The sequence below is a fragment of the Trachypithecus francoisi genome, unplaced genomic scaffold, assembly GCF_009764315.1.
Source record: "Trachypithecus francoisi isolate TF-2019V2 unplaced genomic scaffold, Tfra_2.0 Lachesis_group0, whole genome shotgun sequence".
In the NCBI taxonomy this organism is placed as follows: domain Eukaryota; kingdom Metazoa; phylum Chordata; class Mammalia; order Primates; family Cercopithecidae; genus Trachypithecus; species Trachypithecus francoisi.
The window spans coordinates 127,640,930-127,654,290 of NW_022681453.1; the positions used below are offsets into that span (position 1 = coordinate 127,640,930).

Below are 13,361 nucleotides of genomic sequence, written 5' to 3' on the forward strand. Positions count from 1 at the left end.
TGATTTTTGTATAAGGTGAGAGATGAGGATCCAGTTTCATTCTTCTACATGTGACTTGCCAATTATCCCAGTACCATTTGTTAAATATGGTGTTCTTTCCCCACTTTATGTTTTTGTTTGCTTTGTTGAAGATCAGTTGGCGCAAGTATGTGGCTTTATTTCTGGGTTCTTTATTCTGTTTCATTGGCCTATGTGCCTATTTTTATACCAGTACCATGCTGTTTTGGTGACTCTAGCCTTATAGTATATTTTGAAGTCAGGTAATGTAATGCTTTCAGATTTGTTCTTTTTGCTTAGTCATGCTTTGGCTATGTAGGTTCTTTTTTGATATCATATAAATTTTAGAATTATTTTTCTAGTTCTGTGAAGAATGATGATGGTATTTTGATGCAACTGCATTAATTCATATATTGCTTTTGGCAGTATGGTCACTTTCACAATATTGATTCTGTCCATCCATGAGCATATTTGTTTCATTTGTTTGTGTCATCTGATTTCTTTCATCAGTGTTTTGTAGTTTTCCTTGCAGAGGTCTTTCACCTCCTTGGTTAGGTATATTCCTAAGTATTTTGATTTTTTTGCAGCTATTGTAAAATGCGTTGAATTCTTGATTTGATTCTCAGCTTGGTCACTGTTGGTATATAGCAGGACTACTGATTTGTATACATTAATTTTGTATTCTGAAACTTTACTGAATTTATTTATCAATTCCTGCCCTGATGTGATTATTATGCATTCTATGCATATCAAAATAACTCATGTACCCCATAAATATACACACCTAGTATGTATACACAAAAATTAAAAATAATTTTTTAAAAAACTCTACAGTTTAACAAGACCCTCTGGTGATTTATGTGTAGATCATAATTGGACAAGCTAAGGTTTAAGTATGTCCCCCAAAACTCACGTGCTGGAAGCTTAATCCTCATTACAACATTGTTGGGAGATAAGGCCTAATGATTAGTGGTGGTTAGACCATGAGGGCTTCACCCTCATGAATGGAGTAATGTCATTATCACTGTAGTGGGTGAGTTATCACAGGAATGGTTTCCTTACGAAAGGGTAATTTTGGCCCCTTTTTCTCTCATGTGCCCTCTCTTTGTGCTTCTGTCATGGGATGATACAGCAATAAATACCTTGCCAGACGATCTTGGACTTCCCAGTCTCCAGAACCTTAAGCTAATACATTTCTGTCTATAAATTATTTAGTGAGTAGTAGCATGTTGTAGCAACACAAAACAGAGAAGCATTGGTTTGGGGCACAATGGAAGAGTAATGTGTAAGCCTGAGCTCTAATCCTGATTCTGCCACTTACTAGCCACACTAAATTTTACCTTAGTTTCTTCATCTTAAAAGTGAGATTAAGTAATAACCCCCAGGGATGTTCGGTGATTTTATTTCATTGCATCTGAAGGCCAGAGTAATCCCTCAATAAATATTTGTCAAATCTAGCTACAAAAAAAGTTGGAACCATTTAGTAACCCCCTATTAAAAACCCCTAAAATATCTGTCAAATCTAGCTACAAAAAAGTTGGAACCATTTAGTAACCCCTTTAACTTCTACTTTGAAGTTAAAACTCAAATGTATTTTTACATATCATTATTCCCCATGAGTTGAATCTGTTCATTTTTATTAAAATGTATGATTAGTTTATTTGATGTTTCTTCTTAAATTCTCAAATGGAGACTGAAAAAGAAATGGTTTCTTCTCCTTCCCTCTATCTTCCTTCAATTTATCTTTCCTCAAAACACAAAAGAAGGGGAGAATCCTAAATAGAAAAAAATCAAATAAGCACAATAGCAATATTTCAGAACTTCAAAATGCATGTAAGCAAATTAAACTCTTTCAAAGCTGCACATGTAGCCCTGAAGAGGCCCTTCTGTTAAATGGTTAAATAACAAGACAAGAACACAAAGCAAACTTGTACATAGCATGTATCCAATGTCTGTGTAGAACCCTTGATCTGTTCAAAGGGAAATGGCAGCAAGACGGCCAAAGAGCAGAAGCTTGCCAAACTAAGTAAAGAAAATCAAGACAGAGAGCAGGAAAAAATGTAACAAAGATACCATAACAATATCTTGGAGTTAGGGTCAGGTGGAATAATTCTTATCTGTTTCTCCTTTTGAAGGGCAGATTAGAACATGATAATTGGAGTTCATATGATAAATGATTAAATTCTCTGGGTAATCACAACTTACAATATCCTGATTATTTCACCTTATTCTTCCTGAAAAAAAAGATGTATTAGAGGTATATGGCTAAAATATGGGATGTGGGTGATCAATAGCCACAAGGAGCACCTGATGTCAGACTCTTTGATTAATCTGGGACCCCAGGTTTTGAAATAAGGACCAAAGCTACAAACTGTAAAATAGTAAATTGTGTCTGTAATATGAAAGAAACTGTTCTTCCAATTTTGGTTAATGATTGGTCTTTTTCTACATAAATGATTATCTTATCAACCAAATTAGTAGGATTTTTAAAATTCATTGTATAAAATATAGTTTAACTCAAGTGACTCTCTAGTTACAACCTGCTTGTGGATCTTAAGTATAGCTACTTCAGTCCTTTTTGCCAATGCCACTAGATTAATAGTTCTACCAAATGGCAAGGCTTCCATCCTTTCTGATGTCTCTTAGATACTCCAAAGTGGATGGGGACTATCTCACATAAAATTTACACAACTTCCTGTGTCTCTGCTATCCTTATGCTCTGGCACTTTACATTCCTCTTAGCTAATTCTGCTTGGCATAGAACCCACATGGTGTCAATGGCCTTTGACATCGTTGGGAGTGTCTATCTTCTCAAATTCTGATGCTTGGGATGACATCCTACCTGCCTCCAAGTTCCCGTCATAAACGCCACCTGATACTTTATTCTGGTCACCAATACATTGGTGTTAACCCAACCTTGACCTCCAGTCCTCACCTCTCTCTGACTGGTAGAGAAACGATGTCCACATTTTCATCCCTTCCATGAGAGGGAAGAAGGAATCTGACAGCAGAAATGTTTGGGCTCATAGTAATAAACTGCTTTTAACTTCCACACATTAACTATCTCTTTTCCAGGGTCATAAGTGACCACAGAAGTCTGAGCTGTGTAAATTTAAAAGCAGCCTCAGATTTGTACCCTACATCAATTCTCTCTTCCCATTGTGACAGACTCTTTCATTTGTTGTGGTAATTCTTTTCTCTTAGGAACCCCTTTGTCTCTTGTTTTACTCTGGTTTCCTTTGAAGATTTTAATGAAGCCACTTTCTATCCTTCACAAATGTCATGACGTAAGAGTCTGACCCTGATGTCAGACAAAGCCAGAGGTGGAGTTAGAAGTTATGAGGTAGACTGACAGTAAAGTATTTGATACCTTGCTATGTTCAGTCTGACTGACTTTGCTAGTCCCAAATTTTAAAGCTAATTAATAGCACATTTTGAATTATTAGAGACATAACTTTATAATAAAATGGTCCTAGTCGGCATTTTACATGCAAATATGTTCTCAAATATTGAGAGCACTTGTTTCAAGTCTCAGATCAATCTCAATGTTACTTGCTAAAAATGTGAAGGTAGGATATGAGCCCAATAATCAGATTACAAAATTCACACCTACCATTAATTCTATTTGCAAATTAACATATGAAATAAGAATATACTCATAGTCTTTAACTTTCAATAATAAACATGTTTCAAATAAAAGAATCTTGGTAAAAATAAAGGCCAATGACTTCATTTTTTTATTTTATTTTTTAATGATTTCAACTTTTATTTTAGAAACAGGGAGTACATGTGCAGGTTTGTTACCTGGTCATATTGCATGACCATATTGCATGATTCTGAGGTTTGAGGTATGATTGATCTCATCACCCAAGTGCTGAGAACGGTACCCAATAGGTAGTTTTTCAACCCATCTCCCTCGTCCTTCAAGTAGGCCAGAGTCTCTTAGTCCCATCTTTATGTCCCTGAGTACCCAATGTTTAGCTCTAACTTACGAGTGAGAATATACAATATTTGATTTTCTGTTCCTGTGTTAATTTGTTTATGATAATGGCCTTCAGCTGCATTCATGTTGCTGCAAAGGATGAGATATCATTCTTTTTCACAGCTATATACTGTTCCATGGTATGTATGTGGCACATTTTCTTTATCCCATCCACTGGTGATGGGTGCCTAAGTTGATTCCATGTCTTTGCTACTACGAATGGTGCTACAATGAACATATGCATGCATGTGCCTCTTTGGTAGAGTAACTTATTTTCTTTTGGGTATATACCCAGGAAGGGGATTGCTGAGTTGAATGGTAGTTCAGTTTTGAGTTCTTTGAGAAATCTCCAAACTGCTTTCCACAGTGACTGAACTAATTTACATTTCCACTAACAGTGTATAAGTGTTCCCTTTCCTCTGCAGCCTCACCAGCATCTGTTGTTTTTTGATTGTTTAGTAATAGCCATTGTGACTGGTGTGAGATGGTATCTCATTGAGGTTTTGATTTTCATTTCCCTAGTGATTAGTGATGTTAAACATTTTTTCACATGCTCATTGGCATTGTGTGTCTTCTTTTGAGAAATGTGTTCATGTCCTTTGCCCATTTTTAATAGTGTTGTTTTTGATTGTTGATCTGTTTAAATTCCTATAGATTCTAAATAGTAGACCTTTATCAGAGGCATAGTTTGCAAATACTTTCTTCCATTCAGTAGGTTGTCTGTTTACTCTGTCAATAGTTCTTTTGCTGTGCAGAAGCTATTTATTTTCATTAGGTTCTACTTGTCAAACTTTGGTTTTCTTGCAATTGCTTTTGGGGGCTTCACCAAAAATTATTTGCCAAGGCTGATATAGAGAAGGGTATCTCCTAGGTTTTCTTCTAGGATTTTTATAGCTTGAGGTCTTATTTTTAAATCTTTAACCCATCTTGAGTTAATTTTTTTACATGGTGAATGGTAGGCATCCAGTTTCATTTTTCTGCATATGGCTAGCCAGCTATCCCAGCATCACTTATCGAATAGGGAGTCCTTTCCCCATTGCTTATTTGTGTTGGCTTTGTCAAAGATCAGATGGTCGCAGGTGTTCAGCTTTATTTCTGGATTTTTTATTCTGTTCCATTGGTCTAGGTGTCTTTTTTGTGCCAGTACCATGATGTTTTGCTTACTGTAGCCTTATAGCATAATTTGAAGTCAGGTAGCATAATGCCTCCAGCTTTGATAACTTCCTGGACCAGATGGAGTCACAGACATATTCTATCAGCTATACAAAGAACTGTTGTCAATCCTACTGAAACTATTCCAAAAAAATTGAGGAGGAGGGGTTCTTCTCTAACTCATTCTATGAAGCCAGCATCAGCCTGATACCAAAATCTGGCACAGACACAATGAAATAAGAAAACTTCAGGCTAATATTCCTGATGAACATAGATGCAAAATTCCCCAACAAAATACTAGCAAATTAAATCCGGTAGCATATCAAAAAGTTAACACACCCTGATCAAGTAGGCTTTATTCTTGGGATGTACAGCTGCTTCAATATATGCAATCAATAAATGTAATTTACCACATAAACAGAATTAAAAGAAAAAGCCATATGATTACCTCAATAGATGCAGCAAAAGCATACAATAAAATCCAAAATTCATTGATGATAAAAACTCTCACAGACTAGGCATAAAAGGAACATATCTCAAAATAATAGGAGCCATCTATGAAAAACCCACAGCCAACACCATACTGAACAGGCAAAAGCTGGAACCATTACCCTTGATAACCGGAACAAGAAAAAGATGCCCTCTCCCACTACTCCTATTCAGTATAGTACTGGAAGTTCTAGCCAGTGCAATCAGGCAAGAGAAAAAAATAAAATGAATTCAGATAGGAAAGGAAGAAGTCAAACTACCTCTTTCACTGATGATATGATTCTATACCTAGAAATCCCTAAAGACTCCACCAAAAGCTCCTATAACTGATAAATGCCTTTAGTAAAGTTTCAGGATACAAAATCAATGTACAAAAATCAGTAGCATTTCTATATATCAATAACATTCAAGCTGAGAGTCAAATCGAGAACACAATCCCATTTACAGTAGCCACACACAAAAAAACTGAAATACCTATTTTAACCAAAGAGGTGAAAGATATCTACAAGAAGAACTACAAAACACTGCTGAAAGAAATCAGAGACAACACAAATAAATGGAAAAACATTCTATGCTCATGAATTGGAAGAATCAATATCGTTAAAATGGTCATACTGCCCCCCAAAATTTACAGATTCAACACTATTCCTATCAAATTGCCAAAGTCATTTGCCAGAGAAACAGGAAAAAAACAATTCTAAATTCCTTTGGTATTTCATCTTAGAGATAAATAAATTAAGACCCGTAGAGTTTAAATGATTTCAAAAGTCGCCAGGCTTGAGCTCAAACTGAAACCTCCTTATTCTGTTTGGTCATCTTACCTTTACATCCATTACCATGTAAAAATAGCCTGTGATGTTAAAGTATTTTGCCACAATGACCCATTCATTTAGCCAGTAGATATCATTAGAGTATCTTCTATGCGTCAGATGATATGAAAGAAAAGTGATCTACCAGGAGTGAAAATATCAATTCAAGCTTCAGGTCTTCCAAACCTGATGTGTGTAGAAATTACACCAATGAATGGTATAACCTAATTAATTGTAGGATGAGGCACATGCTACAATGAAGAGTTACAGCAAAATCATTCATAAGATCTCTTTCAGGTCTCAGCTTCTATAATTCAACTAAACAGCCATACATGTGTTTAAAGAAGAAAAAAACTCATGAATGAAGATTTACAGCTTTACCCGAGAGCAAAGAAAGATGTTCACCTACCAGATTTAAGTCACTAGATAACATCCGATAATTTTTATTTTGTAAATGAAGACACTATGATAGATTACTACCTGTCACTTTGTTCAAACAAATCAAGCATCTAGTAACTTTAAAAGAAACAGGTATAGTGCATGCCTTATGTATTCAATAGTATATTTTTAGAATCTAGAAAGATAAAACGATTTTACCAATGCTTCTCTTTTAAAAAAGAGCTGTTTGATAGACCTAAATATTTAGAATTACGCTCCCAAATTCATTTTACACAGACTCTCCAAAAGAAATCGTAAATCAAATTTGGCACTCCATTGAATTGGATCAGATCCAATAGATAATCTCCAAGGTCAACCTAGGTTTTAGATTTCATCTAAGTAAGGTTGAAGGGAAGGAATAGGTTTTCACAAATCATTTAATATTTTAAGAAATGGCAGAGGGTTAGATTTTAATAAATAAACCTAAATATGTTTAAAATCAATTCCTATAGATAAATAGTATGGCCGGCCATTTTTTTCTGATAAAATAAAAGACTATGTTTAATCCTGGCTTTCTCTTATAAATTTATTATTGTGGATTGCTATTAACCAAACTTATTATTGTTACAAATAAGAAAATACCATTTTAGAGAGATGGGTATTTTTCAGGTATTCACACAGTAGGGCCAGAGCTCAGATTCTGTATTCAATTCTATTCTGCTTCACTGCTATCTCCTTTTGGTCCCTTGGCTCCCTGCCAGTTTGGGGGATTTTTTTTTAAAAATATGATTCCAGGTTTTTCTCATTACAGTTGGCATTGTGAATAGGATCTGAGAGATCAAATGGTGAGTCAGGAAGGAGTATCTATGGAGGAAATCTTAGAGTTGGCAACGTGCATGTGAAGTGGACATGCCCGACTGCTCAACCTTTGTGGGCCACCATATAAGTATGGGGACACTTGGAAAACACTGGTGGAGACTAAGCACCTATTGCAAGAAGCTAAGATATTTAAATACAATGAGGAGAGTAAATGCACTGTTGTTGCAATAAGGCTAGCTACTAAGAAATCATTAGAGCAGGAAAGGGAGAAAGAGTAGAAACTCCTGCAGAGGGTCAAAGGCATATCAGGCTTTCTAGGACTCCAGCTTGTTACATATCATGGCCTCTTCTTGTGCACATTTGAAAACTGATGGGCAAATTACCAAATAAAAAAAAATCAGAGTTCAAATGGTCAAATGGTTAACCCACAACTATAAAGTTATGCAGAGTCTTCTAACACTTTCTATTTCTCTCTCGCTTTTTCTGCCTGCTTTGAATCTGCTATTTTTAAGTTGCTAGTGTTTAAATAAAACTCACTGTTTATGGTAACACTAATTCAAGGTTATTTGGGGATTTTGTTTTTCTTATACAGTTCAGCCAGTTCTAGCTAAAATTTAAACAATGTAATTCATTTGAAACTGAAGGGAAAAAAGGACAAAAGAGGTTTTTAAAAATCAAATTGCCATAGAAACTGCTTTACCCAAAATTTTGATCCATAGCTTTCCTTGCATTACCTATCAGGGCAAATAAAGTTTAGCCATGTGAACAGATCCCAATTTTATAAAAAATAATTGGAATCCAGCTGTCTTTTGTAATGTAATGAGTTTATGTTGCTGTCTCATGGCTAGAATTCCAAGGTGAAAGCCATTGAATCTTTGTATGTGTGCATACATGTTTATAAGCGTTGATGTGTATGTACATGTATGACATTATGTTATATCTAGCATTCTACCACATTAGCTTATAAATAAATGAGTACTCATAAATTAAATAAGTTCAAATGCTTTCCAAGTTTATATAAATTCAATAATCTTTGCTAAATAAGCTGGCTTTAAAATTACTGGTAAAATAAAAATATGTCTTCAAAAGTGTCAGCATACATTTTTGTCTAAGTTTGCTAATTAGATACATTTTATATTTACCTCTGCTAGATAATTTATGGTGTCAGGGTTTGACATGAAGGTTATAAAACTGTAAACCCAGACATAAACAAAATTATCTTTGTTCGTGTGATTTTTCTTATAAGCAAGAATAATTTGATATTGTTGGTTTAATGGAAACAGCTGAATTTTTCTGAGTTATCAGCAAAAATGCCCATGTTTAACTTAAAGGTTCTTGCTTAGCTGAATACCTGATATTCACAAGCTATGAAAATAGTTAACAGAAAAATAGCTTGCAATGATATTTAGCTTTACATAATGTCTTGGTTCTCACTAGTAACCTAGATAAACTACTAAAAGTGAATAGATTGAGTAAATGCAAATGTGATCAATGCTTGTGGGTAAAACTTTCATGTAGTTTAAACTCTCAAAGTTATTTTAGGCACTCATTGAATGTCTTGATAATTTCCAATTTAAAAAAGATTATCATATGGGAGGAAGTATTGGTGGACTTTAATGCACTGGATAAAAACAAAGACCATGTCCAAAAAGTAATTAAGGAACAAAAAAGGGATGATGGGCCAAATGGGTGTCTGTACACTTGCCCCAGCCCAAGCAGGCAATATATATGAAACAATACTGTCTGCCAGGGGGACACTCTGAAATCACCCAAACAGTTCAGGAATTACATAAAGTACAAATAGTCAGTATGGTCCACAACCCGTGTAGCAGCCCTATGTGTCCTGTGAAGAAGCCAGATAGCACCTGGAGAATGACTGTAGACTACCATGAGCTGAATAAAGAGGTGTGCCCTGCACATGCAGCTGTACCCAATATTGCTCAACTGTTACAGCAAGGAGTTTGTAAGCTGGGAAATGTCCATGCTGTGACTGACTTGTCTAACACCTTTCCTAGTATTCCTTTAGTGGAAGATTCACAAGACCAGTTTGCCTTCACTTAGTAGGGCCAACGATAGACTTTTTAGGTGCTACCACAAAAGTACCTGCACAGCCCCATCATGTCACAGTATGGTTTCAAAGGACCTGTCTAGACTCTCTTTTCCTGCTTTGTTTTACTATATTAATGATGACATGCAAACCTCAGAGCCTTTTACAGATTTGGAGACTGCCCTACAAACTATCTTGGATGGCCCAAAAAATAGGGAATGAGAAGCTAACCCCAGGAAGAAACAGGGGCCCAGTATAGCCATCAAATTCCTGAGAGTCACCTGGCTGGATAAGATGTAAAACATACCCAGCGCTGTCATCAATAAGATATCGCAGTAGCCTGTTCCCCAGATAGTAACCTAACTCCAGGTTATCCTAGGTTTACTGGGCTACTGAAGAACACTCATTCTTCATTTGGTACAAACTCTTCCCCTTTCCTTCAATAAAGGAAAATTAAAAATGAGACTGTACACATACAGAGCAAGAGGCATTTGACAAAGCAAAACTATTGGTAAAACAAGCCAAAGCATTAGGTGCCCCACGGCCACAGCATCCTTTTGGATTAGAAGCCACTAGAGAGCCATAGGGATGAGCTGGGGTTTGTGGCAAAAGCAACCAACAGGAATGTTACCTGTTGGGCTTTTATTTCGATTGTAGAAGGGGTCAGAATCCTACTATGCAGTCCTGGAGCAATAACTCTTGGCCCTGTATAGGACATTGCAACAAGTGGAGGCCATCACCAGAAAGCAGATCACCACAGAAAAAACTGCCCACTCCATAAAAGGGTGCATGAAAGGTCTCCTAGCCAAGCCCATGCCTGGAGTGGCACATCACACTGCATAAGTGGCATCCCTGTCTACAACTTAGGGGTGTCTTGTCCACTAGTCCTTTTAAGTTGGGCACTATAGGAGGTATTAAGATCCATCCACTATGAACAAGTGGAGGTGGCAGACATGGCAATGGATCCACCTACCAGGTCAACCACATATATGAGGAGTCCCAGCTGATACCTACTAGGCCTGATACCCTGATGGGTCTAGCAAAGTTATCCAACACCAATGGTCAGCAGTTTGTGGTGCTGACACCAAATGGAGAGAATGGGGATTAGGACAAACGGCTAGGTTACAGGCAGTTTGGATACTCATCACCTATGAGGCCTGGCTGCTAATCATCTATACAGATAGTTGGGCTACACAAAGAGGACTTACCATGTGAATCAATCAATGGGCCACAGACAGTTGGCAGGTTTGTGGCAAGCCCCTTTGGGGAATGTTCATGTGGCAAGACATTCACATCAAGTTATAAGAGAATGATGCCTGATGCCTAACTTAGGTATACCTTGTGGATACACACAGCCCCAGGTTGCCTCTGAAAAGTCAGGAGGCAGATGCCCTTACTCATGTTTGGACATTTTGCTCAAGCCCATTGGAGGAGGCTGTCATATGGGTACATCATATGAGCAGCCACCAAGGGGCAGCGATGGGTGAGCCATACGAAAGGTGGCAGGCATCCCAATCTAATCTGAAGATGCTTTGGCAGCTGCTCAGAACTGTGAGATCTGCTCATAACTGCAACCTGGAAAAGTTCCCTCCACAACAACTCACATACATCGAGCCATACAACTGTACAAGACTGGCAAGTCAGTTATATTGGCCTCCTGTCCCCAAGTAGAGGGAGAAGATATGCCTTAACTTGTACAGACACAACAATGAGGCTACTACAGGGGCCTTCCCAGTAAGACATGCCACTCAACTCCAGTTCAACTTCAGACTCAACACCAAGAGTCTCACTGCTCTTGGTGTCATGTATGACACGCCAAAAAGGATAGTGATCAAGGTCCCCATTTCACAGGTCATGATATCCAACATGGGGCATCGGAACAAAATATAGACTAAAGATTCCACTGGCCATATAACCCAACAGGGTAGGCCTCATAGAAAAAAAAAAATGGTCTGTTAAAAACTCAATTATGTGCATTGTCTCAGGGCAATTCTTAAGGGTACTAGACTAAGGATCTCCTGAAGCTATACAAATTTTAAATGAGTCACCCACTACCACACATGGCATCATTCCCTGTGAATGGTTGGGTAGGCCTGTAAAACAGGCGTCACAAACTCTCAATATTACCTGAGACTCCAATCCATGCTCCCAAAGCAGATGGGCAGACTGTGCTCCTGAGAACAGCAGTGGATCTGCCAAGTGTCAATGGCTACGTGGACCTGAATTTGAGCTGGAAAATGCTCCCATACTGGGTCAGTTTTATGGCACTGGAGGGCACTATGAAGACTGATGGAGGAGAGGTGATCCAAGCTATGCTCCTTTATAGAGGTCTGAGAGCTTTACAATATCAACACATGGCAGCACCAATACCTACAGGAGTAGGCATAGTGCTGATAGTGTGGCAAGGCTGGAAACTTACCAGTTGGCTATTGTGCCCACTCTTGGGGAAGGAAACTATGTATTGTACTGTAAGCTAGTCATGAAGTACATGGTGGCCTCCCTAATGGGGCCAATGGGAGATAACACAGAAGTAATAATGTTACAAGCAGTGGATACACCCATGATGGTTCCTACTAAACACCTGTGTTTATGCCAATAGGCTGTTGTTCCTGCTACCCACAGAAGCTGCACTGGAATGTAACTACAGTAGCAGTCAGCAACCAGTCCAATTATTGGGTATATGGATACCTCCCCTTATCAAATGATAATGATATGCCTCGCAACAGTCTGCCTTTCTTCGTACAGAACTGGAGTGTCAGGTGCATCAGCACCAACAGTGCAACCCAGGTTCACTGGGGATTGTCTCCACCTGGAAGCCTAATGGCAAATTTGATGGAGACCCAACAACATGTGCCCTTACACACACTACCTGTTGTTGTACCTATATCCCTGATAAAAAGGATAATGTCACAGATGCGTTGAATAATATGTCAACTTAGTTCCATGATACAGCCCAATTACGTTTCTTTGACTCATGCTCAAAATGGTTACATACTTTACCTACTTACTGGAGTTATGATTGCTAATAGACATTATAGTTATAGTTAGCTTCTGCTTTTTGTGCTGTTATGTATACTGTGGATGTGACTTGTACACACAAGCCATGTCTACATGTTACAAACTTGTAGAGTTCTTCCCCTCATATCCCACTTAGGGACTCTTACACAAGATTTGTGGAAAGAATGTAAGGGCTGACTGATTGCAGTGTGACAGGTCCCTCACCATGTTACTTAAGGGTTTATGTCTGCTGCCTGAACCCTGGAGGCCAAGCTGTGAGCCAAAGCCATGATGCCTAGCCAAGGAGCAGGTGTCCCTAAGAAGTCAAACATCTCGGAGAGATTATATGAGAAGCTAACAAGGAAAACAGTCCCATCACACACACACACACACACACACACATGCGCGCGCGAGCGCACACAGGCGCGCACACACACACACACACGGCAAAGAGCCAGAAAATTAACTTAAAAGCAGCGTAGAGATGGGAGGCAGGACAGATCTCTAAAGATGCCCTGCTGCCATCCAGGAGTGCCTCATATGCAAGCCCTAATAAACTTACCTACTTGCCATGCTGGGCTTGTCTGAATCATTTTTTGGTCTCTTAGTTCCCTCCCAGCTTGGGGCATGGTTTTTAAAATATGAGTCTTGGTTTTACTCATTACAGTTATTATCACCACAATGGTAAAAT

General features: G+C 38.1%; 1 non-coding gene across 1 annotated transcript; it reads left to right on the forward strand.

The window, feature by feature from the left end:
• Positions 1–2,091: 2,091 nt before the first annotated feature.
• Positions 2,092–2,226, forward strand: LOC117084679. Its single transcript, XR_004437585.1, has one exon. It is a non-coding gene; the product is annotated as a U8 small nucleolar RNA (small nucleolar RNA).
• Positions 2,227–13,361: the final 11,135 nt, after the last annotated feature.